We start from the raw sequence: 12,990 nt of genomic DNA on the forward strand, positions 1-12,990 counted from the left end.
ATTGCTTGGAAAGTGTTCTCTTATGTAATATTCAATAATAAAACTACTTGTTAGATTGGATTATTGAGTTTATTAAATTAAATTAATAATAAATCAAACAAAGTTTGAGTACTTTAATGAGCAATATCGAATTATGGTTGAGATAGTGAGGAGCAAATAAAGAATAAATATAAATCCAGCTAATTATTGGTTTATGTTCATGATAAAATGTTGAAGAGATAAATTATACTCTAAAATTAATAGGATAAATTTGATTAGTCTTTTTTTTTTTTTTTTAACTTACCACAATATATATAATTTATTAAAGGTTTTTTTTTTTTTTTTTTTTTTCAAGTAATCCAACATTTATTTCAATATTAGAATACAATTGATATATATTTTTTTATGAATTTTTAATAAAATATTTATTCAGAAAGTTAAGACATATATTTTTTATTAAGAATGAGCTTATATTTGTAGACGATAAAATTTATAGTTGTTTGAAAGGAACAGATCTTCTGAGAAGCAAGGACAATTGGATGGACCTGCACAAAAACAGAGAACGAACATGAAGGCTCGGAGGACACTGGTGTGGTGTTTGTTGTAGGCACTTTGACGCTCAAGTCAGCACGGTTGAAGGTGTTTTAGTGAAGGTTGAGAGCGGGAAGGGTTTACTGTAATAATGCGTCTAGGGCAGGACTTATAATAAAGTGGCCGGAACACAGCTTTGCGAAGGCTAAGGGTGGCAAACTTAGTCGGAACTAAGCTTTACGGCGGGAGAAGTGGCGGCTCTTGTGAACAAGAACTTTGAGAGCTAAAGCTTTAGGCTCTTTGTCAATCCAAAATGAGAGGCATGACTCATGTTTATATAGGAGCTCAGGAGAGCTTGAATCCGAGTAGAACTATGAGTCCTACTCGGTATGGGAGTTTAAATTAGGATGAAACTCTTTTTTCTTGCCTTTATTGGTTCAAGAGTACTAATTCATGTAAGATATTGAATCTTTGATGAATTAGGAAGGTGATAGGATTCTGATTCCTATTTTGGGATGAAAGTAGGCTAATGGGCTGGAGCCTGCTTTAACTTAACTTGTGGAAAGTCTCACCTCATGGAGTGGCCCAAACTCAAGTTGGCCCAATTCGTAGGGTGGCCTTGCTCATAAAGAGGCCTAACTCGTAAAGTAGTCCAGCTTGTGGAGAGAGCTGACTCATGGTATGGTCTAGCTTGTAGAGTAGGTCGGCCCGTAGAATGTTCCTGATTGCGAAATCGGCCATCCCATAAGATGAACTTAAGTGTAGGCACAATCGAGATTGGGCAATCGAGATTGGGTTAAGGCACAGGGACGTATTTAGTATGTATTTCATTATTGGGCCTAGCAAGGTCTAGTACGATTTTTAGCCCATATAATATTTATTCAAAAAGTTAGAAATATTAGTTCAATATTAGAATACAATATATTTTTATCAAGGACCATGAAATATAGTCAAGATTTAATTATGATATCGGGTAAATAATAATTTGGGTAAAGAACCATTTGATTGACATATATATATATCAACTTTCAAATGCTAGAGTGTTGCAAATCAATGTGTTAAAATTCTATGGCACAATAACTTTATTGTTTTGTTAAATATATCAAAATTAGGTATGTTTATAAATTAATATTCCATCAATATCATTCCATATATACGTACTTATGCATATTTTTCATATCGTTAAAATTCAATAAGAAATTATTAATATTGTGAAAATAAAAAAATTAAAATACGTTTGACATATATGTTTGAAAACAAAAATAACTGAATGGAAAGAAAAAAAAATCCATAACCTATATAATTTGATAAAACTGCTCACAACTTTATTTTTATGACAAGATTTTAGGTTCGATTTATGTTTTTCAAAGCATGTATGGCAATTGGCAAATATGTGACTAGAATGAAAATTAGAGTTAATGACATTAATACGATATATAATATAATAACAAAAATCCTAAGGCTTTAAAAATAATAGAAATTCCTCTGCCGTTAAGTTTTAAGGGTGCGTTTGGTTGGAGGTTATACTCCATTACTTCAATAATGTCATCTTATATTACTTATATTACCATGTTTGGTTATCAATTAATATAAGATTTTGATAATCCTCCAAGACCAATTGTAATTACTGTTAATTATACAAATGATAATCTAAATACCACCATTTTATTAGGTATTGTAAGATTACTTGGGCTTCATTTGGCTCACATAATAGTATTCCCAATAAAGTTAAACAGTCAAATTGCAAAAACTCACAATATTATTCAACTTTTTTTAAACCCCCTAAATTTATTAATTTAATTAAATACCCCTAAATATTTTTTTAGAAATTGTAAAAACACCCCAATAACCCACATTTACCAGATTCTAGCCACCACTGCCAGAAGATGGCCGGAATCTGGTATAATGGTGCACTATCAGTTGAATCTGACCGGTAGTGCGCCGATCTAGCCCTTTCCGGCCAGATCTAAGGCCAAAGATCTGGCCGTTGATGGCCAGATCTTTGGTCGTAGCCAGTCGTCAACGACGGCCATATCTTTGGCCATCGTTGACGAGCAAATGCGGCCAGATCTGGCCGACAATGGCCAAATCTAGCCATAGATCTGGCCTTTGCCGGCCAAATCCACCGTGGATCTGGTCGGAAAAGGCCATATCGGCATACGACCAACAAGATCCAGCCTATCATGCACCGATACGGTGACTCTGGCCACCCTCCGGCGGTGATGGCCGGCTGTCTGTATTTAATGGGTGGGTTGGGGGTGTTTTTGTTAACTTTTAATGTTTTATTATAGGGGTGTTTAGTAAATAAACAAACACAGAGGGTATTTTTATTAATTTCTAAATCCTACATCGTAATACCCGCCCAATTCAACTTTTTTTAACTTTTTTCAAAAAAAATTTATAAAAAGTGTAAAAAAGTGAATAAAACGGAGCCTTGGTAATTTTAATTTTGTTACAATTTTACTTATAAAATTTTTAGACAATAATGCCCTTGTTTTGAAAACAATTTACAATAATATTCATGGACTATTTATCCTTATACACAATTTTTTAGGAAATTATTACCCTTGCACTTCCATCGAATTACCCAAGACAGATGACCAGATCTAGCCACCACCAGTGGCAGTAAACCACTATCACCGGATGCCGACGACCATGGCCGGAACGGTGCACAACCGGCTAGATATGGTCGACCGTACACTGATATGGTCGTTAACGACCATGGATCTAGTTGAAAATGGCTATAATAAATCTGGCTTCGGCCAGATCGGTGAATGGTTGACCATTTTCGGCTTGTCATGCATTGTTCAGGCCATTGCCAATGGAGGTGGCCAATGGTAGACAGTGACAGTGGCTTGGGTGGGTAGGGGTGATTTTATTAAAATTAAAACTTTTATTGTGACTGAGGTGTTTTAGCAAAATCTCAAATATAGGGGATTAAAAAATAGTTCAAATAATAATAACAATATGAAAAAAAGGGCAATTCAGTAATTTATATAACATACCCACTAATTTATTCATTCCAACGAAATATATCACTATAACATACCCACTAATATATTATAATCTAACTAAACACATTTAATATAACATTCCTAATAATTTTTAAAGTAATTTATCTTTTTATTAATATAATATTTTCAGTAATACAATATTTCCTAAACCAAACGTGCCCTAAAGTGTTAAAATACTGATTGAGGATAATTAGGTAATAATCCTTTCGCAAATTAATGTTATTAACTTTGAAAGTTAGGGAAAATAAGAAATTGATGTAGGATGAGAGAATAGTAAGTTTTAAAAAAAGTCGGCTGCCTTTGGAAACAAAAGGGAGACTTTATGTGAACGCAAATTACATGAATTACGAAAAAATAAAAAATAAAGGTGAAAATAAAACTTTACGCGGTTACGGAACAAAACCTTTATCAACCCACAACTAACTAATTGGTTGATGTGGCACAAATTGAGTCACATCTCAATAATTCTCCAGCTAACTTATTGTCTAAAGTCGGGTCCCGGATTCGAGTCAAATCGGTTTGTTTCAGGATATATATTGGAAATTAAATATTGTATTTATTTCAATTTTTAATAAAATTATTTTGTTCATTTTCGAGAACCATACACATAAATTGGAATTGCTTTGAGTTGACATTAATGTTATGCTTTTTCAGGTTCATGTCAGTAGTCAAACTATGTATGATAAAATAATCATCCCTGCTGCTTTTCCAGATATTGATAAAATATGGCTTAATATATAAGGGAACTGATAGAATTTGAGGTAGATTTCACTCCGACTTCACTCCTTATTCAATAAGACCTTATTAAATGGGAGGATTATCATCTCTTATAAACTAGGAAGCTTGAGTATGCCTAGTCAGTATGAGACTCTAATACTCTCCCTTATGGTCAAGCTCATATATTGGATCATGCCTGTTATTTGAGGTAGTTGTCGGTAATCTGGGCTCTGATACTATGATAGAATTTGAGGTGAGTCTGACTCCTCACCCAATAAGGTCTTATTGAATAGGAAGATTACACCCTCTTATAAACCAGTAAGCTTGAGTGTGTCTAGTCAGTGTGAGATTCCAACAACAATATCAAAAATCTTCTTTTAACTTTTCTTATATCAAGGCAAAGAAAACAAAGGGAAGGAGTGGCAGTTTGTATTATCTGAATTTGGTCTCCACCTGAGCTGACTTAATTTGCTGCAGATTTGTTTGTTTGTTTTACTTTCTAGGCCATTGTTGTTACTGTCTGGTTTGCATTTAACTTTGCATACAACACAACTCTCCATATGAAATAAACCAGATCAAAACCAACAACGTTTAAGTAATTAAATTACAATACAACTGCACTTATCAAACACTAATGCAATTAGTAAGTTGTTGATGCTTGATTTTGACACCAACTAATCACACTTGGGAAAGGCTGAGTTGACGCAGAAGACAAACATGTATATGGGGGTATTAGGTTGAATAAGAGATGAAGAACAATGTTTAAAGTGGTTCGGATGCTTAAATAAGCGAATCCTACGTCCACTTGTATTGTATTAATATATGAGATCAGGTCGCGTTCAACAAGCTGATTTATAGCTTAGAGAATACAAGTGAATACACGAGAGAGAAAGAGAGAGAGAGAGAGAGAGAGAGAGAGAGAGAATGTATACAATTTCAGAGACAAATTAGCTAATCCCATAAACGGGAGAGGAGCCCTCTATTTATAGTATGATGAATTGAGGTAATGATTTCTGAATCTGTGAGTGGGTCAGATTGCCGTGCAAATCCTTCTTTATGTCCCGTTGCTCACCTGCTCGATTGATTTTCTCGACTTGTGCAGGGATTGGACACGTGGAACGTTTCCAGCCTTTCGCCACTCTGGTGCATACCCACTACACTGGCAAGAGCATGCTGCTCACATCAGCTGCGACGTGGCTACATCTGAACGGCTGTAGAACCTACCTAAACTCTGACCGCCCACGCTAACAAGGCTTGGCGTCAACCCTACTTTTTCAAGCATAACAGAAGTCCCTAGTTTTTAAAGTTTGAGGATCGAACCTTGAGAACTACACAATTATGCCTTGATTTGATGTGCGTCGAATGAACACTGGTCGATCTGACCTGGTTGCAAAGAGGTCACGGAAACATTCCCATGCAGGCGACCTGAAATGATATTCCTCAAGGCCCGCCACCTGTTCTAGATCTTATCCAGTGCCATAACGATGATTCTAGTCTTCGACCGAGGTTCTCAACCTGATTACACTTGGCAGATTTTTTGTTGAAAGTAAAGTCACATCGCTTCGCAACTGACATGCGATGAGGGCAAAGAGTCACGTCGCTTGGCGATTGACACGAAGAAGAGTGTTTAATGTAACGACCTCTTCAGATGTTATCCGTTGCACTTTTGCAGCTGATACATTAAATAGAACACCTTTTGCTCTGACAAACGTGTCATGTGTACAATAAGTGCCAACCATGCGCATTAAATGCGAGCCATGCTGAAACGACATTCCCTATCAGAGCATTAAATGTGGATGTGAGCGCATTTAATGGGGAGGAGGGAAAAGATCCGTCGCTTGAGTGTTTCAACGGAAAAGAATGACGGTTTGGTTTCTCGAAGCATGTCGGTCACTCTTCTTCACTGATTAGCGACACGTGGTAGCAATCAATGGTGAGAACTGATTTCCGCTCAAATGTCGTTTGACTTTGGGAAAACAAAACGCTACTTCCTTCACTATAAAACCTCAGGCTCACCTCAGGTAATTGCGCAATATTCACTTATTCAAAGAGAGCAAGAAACTTTCATGAGCCTTGGTTTTCCGTCTTTCAGACTGGTGTGCGCTTGACACTCAGAGTAGGAGGATCAATCTTCATACTCGAGAGGTAAGGATGATTCTCCTATTATTTCCCTTTTTCTGTTTTTTGATGATAGCCATGTGGTAACGATGATCGTTTGCTGGTGATTGGCTGAAGAGTAAGCTTTCTCCTAGGGTTTGAGCCATTGGGGATGGCTCAAGGATTCTTTTTAGGTTTTTTTTTTTTTTTTCTAGGGTTTAAGGGAGGAAGTATTTATTTTTTCCTCCATGTCATCATACGTAACAGTGTACGACAACTGAGTGATTCCTGCATGTCACTTTTTTCAGACCCCAGAAGAATGGACCCTTCAACGACCAGGACAGATGAGGGAACTAGCTCGCTGGTTTAGGATGCCCCAGCGGGTCCCTCTTAGGAGATTCTATTGGCAATCACTGCCAAGGAGATTCAGAAGGTGGTAGACTAATACACTCTCAGCGTAGAGGTCTTCCAGCATAGGACGTACACAACTCAGAATCCGCCAGAAGGAATGGCTGCGATCCAAGAATATCTTTAAGAGTGGAGGGTTGATCCCTTTTCACCATTTCGTTAGGTCAGTCCTAAATCACTTCGGGATCGCACCACTACAGCTTACGCCGAATGTGTATATGATAGCTGTGGCTATGTATATTGCATGCGGCAAAAACGGTTTGGGCAAGCTAACCGCATTAGAGCTCGATTGCTCTTACATCTTGAAGAAGAGCAAAGATAAGGATTCCTTCTACCTTTCGAAGTGGGAATACATAGTTACCCTAGCAATGTTGAGGCGTACTAGACGAAGTTTTTCTTCTTTCGATATGATGTCATTTGCCAATTTCAGGAGCCGAGTAGGTTCTCTTTTCTTTGATTTCGTGAATTTCCATTTAGTCTTCGCTAACGAGCTTTTGTTTCTTCGCAGTTAACAAGACGAGCAGGTTATCGACTCTCGAGGATCCTGACAGAATCACTGCTTTTGGCTTTTTGCCCAAAGAGAGTCGCGACGCAAGACTACTCATGACAACCGCGAACTTGCGAAGATACGGTTTCTTCAATCCCGAGGCGACTTTAGAGACCATACCAAGTGAGTATCATAACCTTAGCTTGTTTTTTTTAACTTTGCATGTAGCGAACTGTTTTACTAACGATGTTTGCATGCAGAGACCATGCCTCCCAAAGTGCCCAAGTAGTCGCGGCCAAGGCAGTTCACCTTCCCCCGAGTAAACGTCACCGGACCGGCTGGAGCGGCTCCCAGCGGTCCCCCCATCGAAGGGACACTGGCAGGTGCTCCGGCTCGACCTGCAAGCGCTCCCCATTCTTTGGCTATTCGCCCAAAGCATAAGACCATGACCCAAAAGTCCAAGAAGCGAAAACAACTTCGGGCTGAAGAGTAAGAGTCCGAACCGGAGGGTCTGGGCATTCAGCCTGAGAGGTCGCAGCCTTATTAAGCGTTCCACTCGGGAGGGCCTTCTAGGGGCGCGATCGGCATCTCCATTACTTTGGGGGGATCGCGAAAGAGGCAGAACGAGGCCGTAGATCTTGGGAGGAGACCAGGCATGGAACCAATGAGTGAGACGCTACTTGCTGCAAACATAAGCACGAGCACACCTGTGCTGGGGCAACTTCCAGATCATCTGCAGTCGATAGTTTTTACCCTGCTGGAGAACGGGATAGCGGAGGCGTTCGAGAAGTTCGTGGCCTCCAACCCCATGGACCTGATGTCCACATCCTTTCAGCACCTGAGCCAAGTAAAACGAGCTGTCCTTGACGAGGACTTTAAACTTACTCTTTTTAGTAGAAAGGAAACTAACTTTTTATTCTCTTCGTTCACAGGCCCTACTCTCCATGCACTTGTCCCTGCAAAAGGTTCAGTTGGGAGCCGTTGAGGGGCTGGTCGAGCTGAGAGAGGAGAACGCGCGGCTTAAACGGGACTTAGGAGCTGCCGAAGCAGAGAAAGACTTATCCACCGCTCAGGCGAACCAGTACTTGTCTGAAAAGAATGCTGTTCTTCGCACAGTGGACTATCAGAAGGCTGAGCTGGAGAAGCGAGGAGAGGAAGTAAAGGAGCTCAAAAGGACGGTGGCCAGACTCACCAAGGAGGCTGGCGAGAAAGAAAATGAGCTACAAACGAACTCCGAGTAGGCCTTGTGAGCAGAGCGGGAAAGGGTGGAGCTGCGGGAGACCACCGAGAAGCAAAGGTGGGCGCTTGAGGCCGAACTTCAACTCAACCAGGGTTGCGTCGCTTCGTTGACTGAAGAGATACGATGACAAGAGTTGGAGATCGAGAAGAGGGCTGCTGAATGTGCAATTCAGTCCATCTATGCCCTACGGCTGAAGAATCCTCATATCAATCTGACTGACCTCCCGGACGAATACCAGGACATCCTCGCCTCCATGGCGCGAATTGAGGTTGACGAGGCAGCCCGAGGACCTGACCCGGAAGACCATTCAGAGTTTGTCCCAGAGGAGCTCGTGGCCAGCCAGGTGGTTGGTGACCAGCCTGGGGAAGCTGAGGTCGCGCCTCCGGGACCTGGGAATGAAGGCCAATGATTGCCTCTGCTTTTGTACTGCCTTTCCTATGCTCGCTTTTTTGTACTTTTTATTTTTATCATAATAAATAAAGACATCGCTTTCTAAATCTTTTGTGAGTACTTATAATTTTTCGTACCCCACAAACGTTACACATGAGGTCGCATTCTAACTGCTTACAATAACATTTGTACAAATAATATCTATGTGAATAGAATTGTATACATGTAGAAAAAGCAATTACAAAAGAACTTATATTATTTACAAGCTTGAGAAAAGTAAAAGTCTTTACAAGAAAAAAATGAGTTCGGAATTACTGATAATATGGGCGGAGATGCTCAGCATTCCAAGCTCGCGATACTCTGGAACCGTTTAGCCTTTTGAGGTAATAATTTCCCAGTCTTATCACTTTGGCGATACGGTATGGGCCTTCCCAATTCAGCCCCAATACTTCCGCACTCGACTCTCTTGTACCGAGAATGACTTCCTTTAGGACGATGTCGTTGACCTGGAAGTCTCTTCTTCTAACCTTAGAGTCAAAAAACCTTTTCGCGCACTACTGATAGGCTGCTATTCTTAGTTGAGCCTTGCTGCAATGTTTTTCAACTAAATCCAGACTTGCGCGCATGAGTGCTTAATTGTCTGTTTCGTTGAACAGGTCTCTCCGAACTGAACCAGTTCCTACATCTACAAGGATCATTACTTCGCATCCATATGCTAGCGAGAAGGGTGTTTCTGAGGTAGAGGTTCTTGGAGTTGTCCTGTATGCCCATAAGACTTCAGGGAGGTCGTCGGCCTAATTTCCTTTGGCTGCGCCAAGTTTGGCCTTCAGAGTGTGCTTGATGGTTTTGTTGAAAGCTTCAACCTGACCATTTGCTTGCGGTCTTGCAACTGAGGCAAATTTCTTACGGATACCCAGCTCATCGCAAAACTACTTGAATTCCTTGTTATCGAACTGCTTCCCGTTATCAGAGATAAGGGTATGAGGAATCCCATAGCAACACACAATGTTTTTGAAGACGAAGTCCTTGAGCTTTTTGGTGGTGATCATGGCCAATGGCTCTACTTCGACCCTCTTGGTGAAGTAGTCTACTGCGACTATCGCATACTTGACTCCCCATTTACCAACTGGCATGGGTCTGATGAGATCGATTCCCCACATGGAGAATGGCCAAGGGCTGGACATGGTTATCAACTGGTGGGAAGGAGCTCGCGGTATGTTCGCGGACCGCTGGCACTTGTCCAACATTTTAACAAAGTTGTAGGTGTCTTCTTGAATCAAGGGCCAGTAATATCCTTGATGAACAACTTTGTTGGCGAGGGATCGTATGGCCGTGTGATTACCACAGATTCCTTCGTGTATCTCCCTCATGATGTAGTCTATTTCTTTATCGGTTACATATCGGAGAAGAGGGGTGCTAAACCCTCGCTTGTATAGCTGATCTCCTATAAGTGTATAACAAGCCGCTCTGGTTCGTAAGGTTCTTGCCTCTACCTTGTCGTTGGGCAAGGTCCCATCTCGGAGATACTAAATGATAGGGGTCATCTAGGAGACTGACTCGGTCACATTCACGGCTTGTTCAGGCGAGCTGATGTTGGGGGCCTCTTTGAACCGAATAGGAATGCTTTCTGGCGCATCCGAATCCAGCGATGAGGCTATCTTTGCTGAGGCATCCGCAACAGAGTTACTGTCTCTAGGGATCTATGTGATCGTGAAGTGCTTAAATGGCTCGAGTGCGACCTTAGCTTTCTTCAAATAGCCGACCATGTTTTCTTCCTTGGCCTGATACTCCCCCAAAATCTGGTTAACAACCAACATGGAGTTGTTGTGGATGCTGATTGCGATTGATCCCATTTCTCTTGTCAACCGCAATCCAACGAGTAGAGCTTCATACTCGGCCTCATTGTTGGTCGCTTTAAACCCGAAGCGGAGAATGCCATGAATGCGAGTCCCTTCGGGACTTAAGAGAAGAAGGCTTGTCCCGACCCTTTTCCTGTTTGATGACCCATTGACATAGAGGCTCCAGGTCGATAGGTTCTGAACAGTTTCCTGGGTGAACTCGTTGGCTTGTTGCTTAGATTCCTTCATTGGATGATATGAGAATTCTGAGATGAAATCGGCAACAGCTTGCCCTTTGATAGTTGCTTTTGGTCTGTATTGCAGATCGAACTGACTTAGTTCCATGGCCTACTTGAGTAATTTACCCGATGCCTCTGGCTTTTGGAGGACTTGCCTGAGCGGGTAGTTAGTTAATACATGGATTGTGTGGGCGTGGAAGTAAGGTCGCAACTTTCTAGAGGTGATCAGTAGGGCATAAGCCAATCGCTCCATTTTTGGATATCACATCTCGGCATCCAGTAGACGTTTGCTCGCGTAGTATATTGGCCATTGAACCCTGTCATCTTCCCGAACTAAAGCTGCACTGACCACGTATTGAGAGATTGACAGATACAGGAGGAGAATTTCTTGCGGGAGAGGTTTAGACAGAAGAGGTGGCTTTCCGAGGTGCTCTTTAATACTCTAGAATGCCTATTTGCACTCGGGAGTCCACTCAAACTTCTTATTGGCTTAGTGTATATTGAAGAATGGCAAACATCGATCTGTTGCCCTCAATATGAAGCGACTGAGTGTCGTTATTCGCCCATTGAGACTTTGAACCTATTTTCAGTTGGTCGGGCTTTTCGTGTCGAAAAGAGCTTGGATTTTCTTGGGGTTGATCTCTGTTCCCCTTTGGTTAACCATTTACCCCAGAAATTTTCCTGAGGATACTCCGAATGAGCATTTGAGAGGATTGAGCTTATTCTATACTTCCGGAGTATGCCGAACATCTCAGCCAGATGTGCTATGTGATCTGAAGCGACATGCGATTTGACCAGCATGTCATCAACACAGACTTCCATCAACTTTCCGACCTACTCGGAAAACATTCGGTTAACCGGTCGCTGGTAGGTAGCTCTATCATTTTTTAGGCCGAAGGGCATAACCCTGTAGTAATACAGCCCCCAATCTGTAACAAAGGAGGTATGCTCTTCGTCCAACGTGTACATCAGAATCTAATTGTATCCCAAGTAGGCGTCCATAAAACTCAACAGCTTGTGCCCGGAGGTGGCATCAACGAGCTGGTCAATTCTTGGCAGGGGAAAGTTGTTTTTAGGACTGCTTTGTTGAGGTCGGTGAAGTCGACGTAGATCCGCCATTTGCCGTTGGACTTCTTTACCAAAATTGGGTTGGCAACCCAGCTCGGGTAGAGCACTTCCCGGATGGATCCATTTTGAAGGAGATTATCTATCTCAATTTTCAAGGCAGCATATCGCTCTGGATCCATTGCTCTTCTCTTCTGGCGAACCGGCCTAGCTTTACTATCGATGTTCAGAGCATGGCAAATGATATTCGGGCTAATCTCAACTATGTCGGCATGTGTCCATGCGAACACATCGATATTTTCCTTGAGGAAGCTAGTCAAGTCGCTGGCGAGCAGTGGGTTGAGTTGCTTCTGATCTTCAACACTCGACTCGACTCGCTCTAGTCGACTGACACTTCGGATAAATCCTCAACCGGCCCACTGGAAGGGTATTCTTGGATATGAGGATCCAAGTTATCCTCTGCTGGACCAAGCTATGGTTCGATCCGGCTGATCGTCATTACCTGTTCGGGAATGCCATGCAGAGTGCTTTTTCCCCTGCATACCATTTGCACTACCCTTACATAGCAGTCGCGAGACGCACGCTGAGATCCGCTTACTTCCCTTATCCCTATCGGGGTGGAGAACTTCATCTTGAGATGGTAAATCGAAGTGACCACTTTGAAGTTTCTCAGTAAAGGTTGCCCTAGGATGCCATTGAAAGCGGACGGGCAGTCCACTACTAAGAACTCAGTGATCTTGGTCACCTCGTCGGAGTCACCCAATGTGACCGGGAGCGAGATCGTTCCCTTAGAGATCAGGTGATCCCCGGTGAAACCATATAGAGGGATAGAGGCAGGCTTCAGGTCGGCCTCATCCAATTTCATTCTTTCGAAAGCTCGTTGGAACAGGATGTTCACAGTGCTTCTGTTATCCACTAACATTATGTGGACGTCGTAACGCCCTATCTGGGGCATGATGACGAGACCATCGTCATGGGGATGATG

Source organism: Pistacia vera, unplaced genomic scaffold, assembly GCF_008641045.1.
Source record: "Pistacia vera cultivar Batoury unplaced genomic scaffold, PisVer_v2 Contig196, whole genome shotgun sequence".
NCBI lineage: Eukaryota > Viridiplantae > Streptophyta > Magnoliopsida > Sapindales > Anacardiaceae > Pistacia > Pistacia vera.